Source organism: Pinus tabuliformis, chromosome 9 (genome assembly GCF_031772625.1).
Source record: "Pinus tabuliformis cultivar Carrire ecotype Pingquan chromosome 9, CPIR1, whole genome shotgun sequence".
NCBI lineage: Eukaryota > Viridiplantae > Streptophyta > Pinopsida > Pinales > Pinaceae > Pinus > Pinus tabuliformis.
In genome coordinates this window covers 1,978,390,355-1,978,403,009 of record NC_142307.1, presented here as the reverse complement: position 1 = coordinate 1,978,403,009, position 12,655 = coordinate 1,978,390,355, and positions in this window count along the sequence as shown.

The following is a 12,655-nucleotide window of genomic DNA, read 5'->3' as shown; positions in this document are numbered from 1 at the left end:
TTCCTTGAGGTTTGCACGGTTACTTCTTCAGGTTTAGTGAGTGTGATGAGGCCAATTCACACATGTGGCTTCACTGGACCCCAAGAAAAATTGTGCAAGGAAATAGGAGGCTTGGAGGGCCTGAGGAGGACATATACAGTGTCTATTCAGTCTGCGAGTTGTATTGTTTGATTGCAGAGAGAGCAGGATAGCTTGAGAGCTGATTCTTTTTGTAACTTGAAAAAGATTTCCACTTGTATCATAATACAGAGTTGGGGTTTTAGGCTAAGGCTTTCCCTGTGATATTTCTTCTATGTTATGTGTGATTGATTTCTCATTCTCAGTTATATGTGTTCTCTTGATATTGCTCAATTCGATTAAGCTTCCACAAAGTGTTGTAGAAGTAGATCTTGTATGTTGTTTTAGTATATTTCATAATCTGTTGATCTACAGTGGGAATTTCTACATGGTATCAGAGCAAAGGTGATCAAGGCGAAGAACAATATACAAGAAGTTCGAAGTTCGAAGTTTGGTTCCTGAATATAGAAATTGAGTTTTTATCACATCTATATTTCACCTATGGTGTTCAGTGGTTTAAGACTCGAGTATGCCCTTGATGGCAGCTCAAATTATATAGCCTGGAAGGATTGCATGGAGGCAGTGTTAGAGGATAACGGTCTAAAGGACTTCATTGATCAAGAAGTCCCCAAGCTGACTGATGCTACTCAATTGGCGGAATGGAAGAAATGTGTGGCTAGAGTAAGGAGAATCATCCTGGAGGGAGTTCGAGACCACATTGTCTCGAGCCTCCATGGGAAGGAGACACCATTTTCCATGTGGAAAACATTGAAAGATTTATATCAAAACAACAATGATCAGAGGAAGCTGGTGCTGAAAGACAAGCTTCGTAAGATCAAGTGTGAAAAGGGTGACATGATCTCTACATATTTGAACAAGCTCACCACCTGCAGGGATGAGCTTGGAAGTGTAGGGATCAATATTGTTGATGATGACATGGTGAGTCTTGCACTCCTTGGTCTTCCCAAGAGCTGGCATAGCTACCAAGACTCGGTTAATGGAAGAGAAAAACTGCCAGATTGGGAATGACTTTGGTTGGATTTGATGCAGGAGAAAATAAGAAGAAGCACCAGAGATGGATCCACATCGAAGCAAGATGATGAGGAAAATCTAGCCTTAGCGAGTAAGGTGAGGAAAGGGAAAGGGAAGGTGTCCCATTCTAAATCTGGTTCTTCCCATGGTGGGAAGAAGATTGAAAAATCAAAAGTGGGATGCTTCCATTGTCATGAAGTGGGCCATTATGCTACGAATTGTCCACAAAAGAAATCCAAGAAGTGTTCCTCAAAGGGATCTGATGGTGAGGCACTGGCCTCACAGTTTGAGCTGGATTTCTCGCTTATCGCATGCATGGTTTCATCCATGGTGGGATGTGTGTGGTACCTAGACAGTGGAGCTTCATTCCACATGTCAGGTGACAAGAATCTTTTCAGTACCTTGGAGGAGAAGGATCTCTAGATGTGGATCGAGATAGGTGATGATGGAAAGTACCGTGTTTCAGGTGAAGGTGCAGTTGTGTTTGAGAGGGAGCATGGAGCTCCCCTCACCCTGACTGATGTAAAGTATGTACCAGGTCTGAAAAAGAATCTTGTGTTTGTCGCTATGCTTGAAGATGTTGAAGCCCCGAAAATCGGGTCGACAACAAGGGGGATACCCACCCGGTCCGGACCTTGGTTGGCAGCTCCTTATCCGTTTGGTATAGCGGGTTCGACTGGGGATAATGGGACCAGTTTCCCAATCTAAGGGGTGTGTGTGTGTGTGTAGAGTTGGATGATGCTGATCTAGGAGTATTTAAAGCTAATTTAATTCAAACTTCTAAACTGACTCTATGCTATTATAATCTAAGGAGAAACAACACATCTAATCTACGCTAACCCGGGGTGTATTTCTTCTATTATGCGATCTAAAGAGATTTCGAACAATAACTGGTAATAAAGATCATTCAGCTATCACAAGAATAGAAATCAATTAAGATAAACCACTCTGCATAAAAAGTTAAGCAAAACAGTTGTGAACAACATATCGCATAATAAGTTATTCATATATCAAACACAAATAAATGACTCCACCGTACAGAAGTGCCAAATGGTAACCCACACATTCATGCATTAACATATAAACAACTGAAAACTATATATCACTTTAAGAATATAAGCAGAAATGGTCAAGAGATAAAAGTACCATTTATGACTGGTTCCACTCATAAGCTTCAAGCAACAACGATTTATCTCTACTTTTTCTAACATCTACTAAGAGTACAAAAGTGCAACATCAGTAGCAGACATCAAATGCAAACATTGATAAATCTCGATCCATCCATTCATCAAAAACCCCCTCCGAGGGTGCAAAAGTGCATATTCTGAAGACAAGTTTTTTGACAAATTTCTGGACCCTTCTCCAAATGCCTGAGAAGGGTTTAAATACTGCTAACTAATTAATCTTAATTACATAAATTTAGGACACGGTTTTAAATGACCGCCCTTCTACTAAAGCAAATTTATTTCTAAAACTTGAATCTAATTTCTAACCGTTTCTGTATTTGCTCCTTAGTGTTGTAAGCAATGCAACATTCGCCTGGGAAGAGTCGGCTGGTCGTCTTCTCCTTTCGTTTGAGCTACGAAAATAGAAATAACAAGCGCTGGCACCGCTTTCTGGCAAACTAGAAGATATTTTCGAAAATCTTCCTCTGGCTTGGTGTATTCACTGTGTGTATACTTGGTAATAACCCAAATTTCTCTCAAACTGATTGTGCTTTTGCTATTTCGGTTTCCGGCCTTGCGAATGACTGAATAAGTTAGGGACTTTGCTCTCTGAACAATTTTCTGTATTGAAAACTGCCTTCGTTCTTTGTTCTAGGCTTTTCTAATGCGTTTTCCCTCTTTAGCGCCTTTTTCTTTTTGCTTTACCCAGTCTAAGCTTCAGGATCTTTTGTAAACATGCTGCTTTTGTGCGCCTTTGATTCTGAGTTTTGGATGGCCTATTGACATCAGTATCTATTGAGTGATACTCTGGAATCTATGGTCCTGTTGCATGCGGCATCCGTTTGTGAAGGCATCTCTTCTCTGTTCTCCGAGCATTGACACTTTCCCCTTTTCCTTAGATGTTTCCTGCACGTTGCTTTATGTTATTTGCTGTCTTACAGTTTACGCAAAGGAAAAGAGTAATGATGAAAAGATTGACATGAAAGCTTTAAGCTCTAATGAATGCATAATCATGACACCCATAATGAACTGACTCTTCGAAAAACACAACACAATCCTTCTTGGATACTTTGGCGTACAATTATTAATTTCTTTTAAGGCACGTGCCCAATTTTGGTCTACAGACAGCTTTCCTTGAATACTGTGTCGAGGAAATTTTGTGATGGGTGATTTCTGCGACTCGCATCGCAGTATCGAGGATTGTGTCGTCAAGATGTGTCATCGCAGGAATTGATGATCGCATACATCGCAGATCGCAACATCGCAGATCGCGAATCGCAAATCGCGCTTAGTCATCCAATCATTGTGTGCTGCTTATGCGATGTTGCGATATGCGACGTCGCATATCGGCCGTTGGCGATTCCTTAAGATTTTCATTTAAGAGCGCTTCACAATATATGCGATGCGATGAATTTCGCATCGCTTCTTCGCAGCTTATTATGCGCATAGGAAAACGTTTCACTCTCTTCTCGCGATGCGATACAACTTTAGGGAGTTAAAATACAAAAATTTTGATAAAATGTTTTTTTTTTGGATTTTTATTAAGGGTCCCCATTTGCTTGGTGTTATCGCTAATACCAAACAAAGAGGGGGGTTGTTGGTGGCCACAACAGAAGATAAAGGCTATGATGTAGTCTTTAGTAAAGGAAAGGTATTCCTGAGGCATATCGGTATTGGACAAATAAAGCGAATAAGGATTCGAGTCAAGAATCTCTACAAGCTGGAGGTAGACGAATGTGCTGCTTTGAGTTCCAAAGCTAAGATGGCGTAGAGCCAAGATGTTGGCGAGCTATGGCATAGAAGACTAGGCCACTTGCACCATGGAGCCCTGAAGATCATGCAACAAATTTCTACCAGATTACCCAAGGGAAAACTTGAGCAGATGACTACATGCAAAGGTTGTACCTTGGGTAAGTATGCGAAATCTTCCTTTCCGGATCGAGATAGTAGAGCTGGAGCAATCCTGGAGCGAGTTCACTTAGATGTTTGTGGACCCTTCTCTACAACCTCCACTGCTAAAAAAAGGTACTATGTTATTTTTATTGATGATTTTTCTCGTAGATGCTGGATCTACTTTATGCAAAATAAGGATCAGACCTTCTTGAGGTTTTGTGAGTTTAAAGCCTTGGCAGAGAAAGAATCTGGAAAGAAAATAAAAGCCTTGCGTAGTGACAATGGTGGAGAGTATGTCTCCCAACAGTTTAAATACTTCTGTGTTGCAGAAGGTATTAAACGGGAATTGATGACACCCCATAACCCATAGCAGAATGGGGTGGCCGAAAGGAAGAACAGATTGATTGTGGGAGCAGCTCGAGCGATGTTGCATGACCAAAGCCTACCACTGCATTTGTGGGCTGAGGCATGCAATACAACAGTATACTTGCAAAATAGAAGCTCGCACCGTATACCGGGGATGAAGAAACCTTTGGAGGCCTATTCTGGGAAGTGACCTGATGTAAGTCACTTCTGAATCTTTGGATCATTAGTTTAATGTCATGTGACCAAAGATGCCAGGAAGAAGCTAGACCCAACATTTGAGTTGGGAATACTTGTGGGGTACACGGATACACCCCACAACTATCGGGTGTACCAGCCTTCCACTCAGAGGACTGTGGTATGCTGGGATATGAAGTTCGACGAGCAGAAAGCCATGCGCTTATCACTTGAGAGGGAGCTCGAGTTGCATGCAGATGAGGAACTTTCAGTTCCTAAGGATGAGGAACCTCAGATTGATGCAAAGCAGCCGCATGCAGAGGATCCGAGAGTGGAGACATCCACTCATGCTGATACTTCTAGAGATGGGCGGAAACGCTCAAGGGTAGCTGACAGGTTGATGCTGGATGTGCGGGAGAATGTGGGACAATCATCTTCTCAGCACAAACAGAGGAGGTCACCCGAGCGGTACACTGGGTACATGGCCCTAGTTGGGGAGTGTGTAGATACTGAACCTTCTTCATTCGAGGAGGCAGTGCAACAACCAGTCTGGGTTGATGCAATGGTAGAGGAGTATGACTCTATCATTTGGAATAGTGTGTGGGATGTTGTCCCAAGGCCTCAGGGCAAGTCAGTGGTGAGTTCCAAATGGATTTACAAGGTAAAGCAGGCAGCTGATGGCAGTGTTGAGAAACATAAGGCAAGATTTGTTGGCCTGGGTTTCTCATAGGTTTAGGGGATCGACTACGATGAGACTTTTTCTCTCGTATCAAGGTACTCATCGATTAGATTGATGTTGGCATTATCAACTCAGATGGGGTGGAAGATTCACCAGATGGATGTGAAGACAAGATTCCTCAATGGGAAGATTGAGGAGGAGGTGTACATTGAGCAGCCAGAGGGTTTCGAGACCTTTGATCGTGAGTCGCATGTGTGCAGACTCAAGAGGGCTCTGTATGGGCTGAAGCAAGCACCCCATGCTTGGTACACCAGGATCAACAACTATTTCACCGGTTTGGGCTTCTCCAAGAGTGAAGCAGATGCGAACCTTTACCACATCATGGTAGAAGGTAAACCATTGATCATTGTTCTTTATGTCGATGATCTGATTTTGACATGTGATAATCAGCTGATATAGTCTTGCACGAAGGACGTTGCAAGAGAGTTCGAGATGAAGGACATGGGCCTTATGCACTACTTTATAGGCATGGAGGTGTGGCAAAAATATGGGGAAGTATGCCAATGAGATACTCAGGCACTTTCACATGGAGAAGTGCAAGTCCATGCAAACTCCTCTAGCTGGGAACTGGAGGAAGGAGGATGCTACTTCAGGTGAGGTAGTAGCTGCTACTGCTTATCGGCAGTTGGTGGGTTCACTTATGTATCTGGTGAACACACGACCCGACTTATGCTTTGCGGTGAACCAACTGAGTCAAGCTATGGTTCAACCTACCAAGCTGTTTTGGAAGGCAGCAAAGCATGTGCTGAGATACCTTAAAGGCACATCTCAGTTCGGATTGTGGTACAGATGGACAGAGGGAGTGAAGCTTCAGGCCTCACAGATGCGGATTGGGTAGGGAGTCCATCAGATTGGAAGAGCACTTCTGGAGGAATCTTCAACCTTGGTTCAACTGCAGTTTCCTGGTACAGCAGGAAACAGAGATCAGTTGCACTTAGCTCAGCAGAGGCTGAATACATGGCTGCTAGTCAGGTTGCATGTGAGGCCATTTGGATGCGGAAGATTCTAGTGGGATTGTTTGGTCAGAGGATGGATCCTATAGTGATCTACCATGATAACCAAAGTTGTATCGAACTCTCTGAGAATCTAGTTTTTCATGATAGGTCCAAGCACATAGATATCTATTATCACCATCTTCGAGACTGTGTGGTCAAGAGGATCATGTTGTCGAGTTTAGGCTTCTGTGATCCATATCAAGTTAGAGAAAGATTTCGGCGAAAATCACATGGAATCTCATTTGTCGACGCGTTTCGAACCAACCAGTGTGGTTCATCGTCAGGACAAGTTGAAGAAACAGATCCAGCTTAGCATGTTAAATAGACCGAGCAGAGCCTCCAACGGCTAGTTTGACCAACCGTAAATATTGACCAATGGACCGGGATCAAAACATTTCTAATAAAAAAAGGAGATAAGTTATATAGGAGACCAATAAATCATTTAAATTAGTGATAATAGTTTATTAATAAATAGTTAAAAATTATAGGTTAAATATTTTTAAAAGGAAATTAGATGCAGAGGACCGCTTCTATGAATAAATTAAATGTGAATACGAGCTAAATGGGAGTAAAAATAACTAAATGAAAAAAATAAAAATAATAATAATAATAAATAAAAAAATAATAATAAAAATAATAACAAAATAAATAAATAACTAAATGAATAAAAAAATAAAAAAATAAATAAATAACTAAATAAAAATAAAATAAATAAAAATAAAAATAAAATAAATAAATAAATAAATAAAGATAAAATAAAATGTGAATACGAGTTAAATGGGAATAAAAATAACTAAATGAATAAAAATCAAATAAAAATAATAAATAAATAAATAATAATAAAAATAATAACAAAATAAATAACAATGAAATAAATAAATGAATGAATAAAATAAATACAAATAAAAATATAAAATAAAAATAAAAATAAAATAAATAAAAAAAAAATAAAAAATAAAAAAAATAAATAAATAAATAAATAAAAATAGATAAAATAATAAATAAATAATAATAATAATAAAATAAATAACAATAAATAAATAAATAAAAATACAAAAAATAAAAATAATAAAGGAAAAATTAGATGTATAGAGTAATGTATAAAATTAATTTTATTTAAAAATATTATAAAAATTGTGTGTTAATAAAGGTAATAAAGAAAATCAAAGGATGATAAGTTAGATCGGAAATTAGTTAAAAATATAAGCAGTAAAGAATTAGAAAGGAAATTAGTTATACGGAGGCCCTTAAATAAAATAATCAATGGAAAAAAAGCATCAGAAGAAATAGGTTGCTATATACACAATCAAAAAAAATAAAAAAATAAAAAAATAAAATAAAAATAAAATAAAATAATATAATATATATATATATATATAGATATAAGTAAGTAATAATAAAATAAATAAATAAGTGAAAATAAAGATAAAAGAACACCAAAAAACCAAAGAGGACGACAAAACGACTAGGAAGAGAGGGTTGGGACCCAACACCTACTGACTTTCCAACCATCCTCTCTATTGAGATTGCTTGGTCTCTTTTCGATCTCAAGCGCTTCCCTGAATTTTCGATGATGGAAATGCGAAACCTTAGCAATGACACTGGCTTCTTCAATACAAACATGATGATTGGTTTTCTCAGCATGTTCAGCCAAAGCGGAAGACTTAGATCTCCTATGCTTCAGATCCGCTGCGTGCTCACTAATCCTCTGATTAATGGAACGACCAGTCTCCCCAATATAGGGGGTCCCACAGGAACAAGGGATCATATAAACACCCTTCATATCTTTAGGGTCGATGGGATCCTTCACCGATCTGAGGGACGAACGAATGGTGTTCAGGGGCCTGAAGGACACAGGGATACTATGTCTCCTGAGAATCCTACCAATTCTATCAGTGGTCCCTTGAACATAAGGAAGATGGACACCAGGAACACGATCTTTAGGCTCTCTTTTCACCAGAGAATTCTTGGAAGCTTTAAGGAAAACCCTATGACCCATGTATCTACTGTACCCATTCTCCACAAAGAAATCCAGCATATGGGATTTTTCCTTCTCAAAGCTCTTCTTGTCCGAGATCCTCAGGGCCCGAGTAGCAAGGGTACTATGAACACCTATCTTTTGAGCCGAGAAATGGTGGGAACTGGCATGAAGATACTGCTCCGTATGAGTTTTCTTTCGAAAAACTTGATGGGAGAGGGAACCATCATCATTCCTAGAAATAAGAATATCAAGGAAAGGAAGGCATCCCTCAACTTCCTGCTCCTTAGTGAACTTAATGGCTGAGGACTGCCTGTTAAGATGATCAAAGAAGAGATCAAGCTCATCCTGGCCATGAGACCAAATGACATTGGTGTCATCCACACACCTCTTCCATAGTTTAGGAAGGAGCCGGGAAGAGTTCAGGGCTTTGGACTCAAAATCTTCCACAAACAGATTAGCAACAATAGGGGAAAGGGGGGATCCCATCGACTGAGGAATATGATGCAGATATTTTGACTAAGGCATTGTCAAAATGCAAGTTTGAGTTCCACAGAGACAGGATTGGGGTTATTGATAATCCCTTTCTTGTTGAGAGGGAGTGTTGAAAATAGCAACAAGAAATGCTAAAAATAGAATTGTAAAAATATCACTGCTATAAATAGCAGTTTAGCTAGTGTTGATCTTAGCAACAATGGATGGAAAAATGGAAGTGCTAAAAATATCATTCTATAATTAGCATTTCAGGATACCTTCCTATTTTAGTCAGTCCCTAAACTAAGATAGTGAATTAAAACTCGAATTTGATCTTAGCAGCAGTTTGTAAAATAATTAATTAATTCATCTTGAGTTAATTAGTTAAGCAAAATCAAAATTGAAGTCTATTTGGGGACATGCAACAGTTTCTCCATTAATTGAGGAATTTATCCATCAGTTAAAGAGATAAGGATGAGTTGTAATTATGAGTTGTAATTAGTTGACTTAGTTAACTGAGTCAAGTCCAGTTAGATTAATTCAAATAGTTCGTTGAATTGATGTAAGTTCAGTTAATTAATGCTTGCATGCATGTAACTACTGCACTTCAAATAACTGAGTATTCTCTCATAAATAACTCATGCATGTCAGTTCAGACAGAGACCCAATTGAGATTAGATGGAGGGGGCAGTGTACTATTAGTTTCTAGAATATTCCATTGTGAATATTCCTTGCATGCAAAAGGAATTCTTTCCTTGAGGATTGCGCAGTTACTTCTTCAGGTTTAGTGAGTGTGATGAGGCCAATTCACACATGTGGCTTCATTGGACCCCAAGAAAAACTGCGCAAGGAAATAGAAGGCTTGGAGGGCTTGAGGAGGACATATATAGTGTCTATTCAGTCTATGAGCTGTATTGTTTGATTACAGAGAGAGCAAGATAGCTTGAGTGCTAATTCTTTTTGTAACTTGAACAAGATTTCCACTTGTATGATAATACAGAGTTGGGGTTTTAGGCTGAGGCTTTCCCCGTGACATTTCTTCTGTGTTATGTGTGATTGATTTCTCATTCTCAGTTATATGTGTTCTCTTGATCTTGCTCAATTCGATTAAGCTTCCACAAAGTGTTGTAGAAGTAGATCTTGTATTGTGTTTTAGTATATTGCATAATCTGTTGATCTACAGTGGGAATATCTACACCTCCTTCAACTTTTTAGCTCGTCTTGTGAGCACCTCCGTTCATCTAATCGTTATATAAAATCTTGGAAGTATGATCCCATGCTTGTCAACTAGTTTTCGAATTTGAAAGTCCCATATCTTGCTTTTCAACTGATTTTGGCATTACAGATGTTTTCTCTTGCAGAATTGTGTACTTGGATGTTCTCTAGTATGTCTTTTTGTAAATTTAATATTCAATAGGTTGCTAAATTATAGGGCGATAAGGCTCTTGGTTCTTGGTGTTCAAGACATTACTTTAATATTGTTTAGTTTAATTTTTCAAATGATTCTCTAATTATAGAAATACCAGGGTCATTCGTATTTCAAGGAAGTGATATTAGTTCTTAATATTGTTTCCAGGGTTATTTCTATTTCCTATATGATGTTAGTTCCAACGTAATCTCTCATTATGTAAAATAAATCCCAAGATAAATAATCAACTTCCTAAAAGAGACCTTAAAGAGAAATCCACTATATCTATCTTGAGTGGGCCTAATGGTTAAGACCATGTGTTTCCTCCTAAGAGGTCATAGGTTCAAAACCAAAGGGGGTAGATTATGTATGCCTTTGTTGACTTAGCAGTCAAATCACTGTGCGGAGGTGGGTCCCTTGTCCCACAAACAAGGGGGTCTCATACACCAATGTGGTGTCTTGCTTGGATGTGACCTAAAATTGGATAATCAAAATATTCTCTAGAAATTTTAGAATTGTATTTCAAAGGTATGAGAGTGCAAGGAAGCCTTGTCTTTAGTGAGGTGCACAATAAGGTAATGCTTTCCTTCAACATGTATAAAATCTTGTAGACGTTTGGAGGTTTATTTTGGAATACACCATTGTTTTCAGCTAGCCAAATGGAGCAGATCATCTCTACAACCAAAATTTTGTCTTATCTTCTAGTTGTAGTCCGTTCATTTAATGCCTCTGCGTTATCTCCAATCCATTGTTTCATTTTACATAGTCTATGAGTGATGGCCCATATCTCATTGCTGAGATGACAATGAATCAAAAGGTGATTTCATGCTTTCGTGCTATTCCCTTAAGAGCTCATGTGTTGGGACTTGTCCATCCTCTTCTTCTAAGCATGTCTAGGTTGGGATTGCACCCTTGATTTGAGATTTGGAGCCCCAACCTTGGTTGTAGAGAGTGGTCTTGCATCTAGAGGGTCTAGAATTGTGCTTGAACACCTTATTTGGTGCAAACTTATTCATAAAGATTCATCAATTGATTTTTCACCATCATATAGATCATTTTATATGTTATTTTATATACATGCACATAATCAATCTTCCTAAAACATGGTTGATCTTTGTGTGCCTTAGACCACTAAATGCCATAAATCATAATGAGATGTGCTTGAGTGTGGGTTAAGTAATTGCATTGTGTGAGAAATAATATGCATTTACAATGTATATCAGAAGAAGAAAGGTGCATTTTAGAATGCATGTGGGCTCATACGAGAGGCATCATGTCACTATACCAGGGATATAAAAATAAAAGGGTATAAAAAATGTGAATAAAAAAATGGATACATACAATATTTAGTGAAAATAGGGGTTTTTTAAATTGGGAAGGTGTATTGGATTTATATTGGTAGGGGGTTAAATAATGCCACAAACGCACGTGCTATGTCATAGGCCCAGTGAGTGAATCCCCCATGCACACAGTACATTATGTACACATCACCGTATATCCAACATGCACATAGCACCATATATACCCAGCATTGAATATGCAACATTCATACAACATTATCTGTACTAACACCCTGTACATAATATTGCATAAAAAACATGTAAACACACTACACATGAACATTACTGCATGCGCACAATCATCCCAGATGCAACATGTACAACATGTATGACATATGCAAAACAGTAATACCACACATCTAAAACCACTCTACCTCTACCAAGCAACCTGGCTTCCAGAGTCTTATCCATGCTTTTCTTAGCATGCCGCAAACCACACTGCTTTCATTTAGCTGATGTATTCCTTGGTATAACCCGTCCATAACATAGACATAATATAATCACATAATATCAACTCATAACCACATGATAATGACCTCATATTTTGCATGACTACTCTTCCCAGTTGATTCCTCATTATGCCAGGAACCTCTTCATGTCATTTTCTTGCGTAAGAAATAATTACTCCACAAGAACGATTCCTGATGACCCTATCAAACAGTGACATAGATACATAGACACATACATACATATACATAAATATTAGCATAAAACAATCATGATCCATGATGACCCTGTCAGATAACAACATACATAGATACATATATGCATATAATCATTAGCATAAAGCAATCATGATCACAACATAAATACTAGATATCATTGTCAAGGTTAAGATAACTTCCTTTATTAATGCACAACATTGAGAACCACCATTCCCAACCTAGTCGAACCATCCGACATATCGGGTCCATTTATTTTACCTTTTCTGGTTACCTTTCTCCTGCCTATCCTACCATCATCCATTTCCACTGATGGACCCAACCAGTCCAACTGGCTGTCATAGTCTTACCCTCCGTTGCACTTACTCATG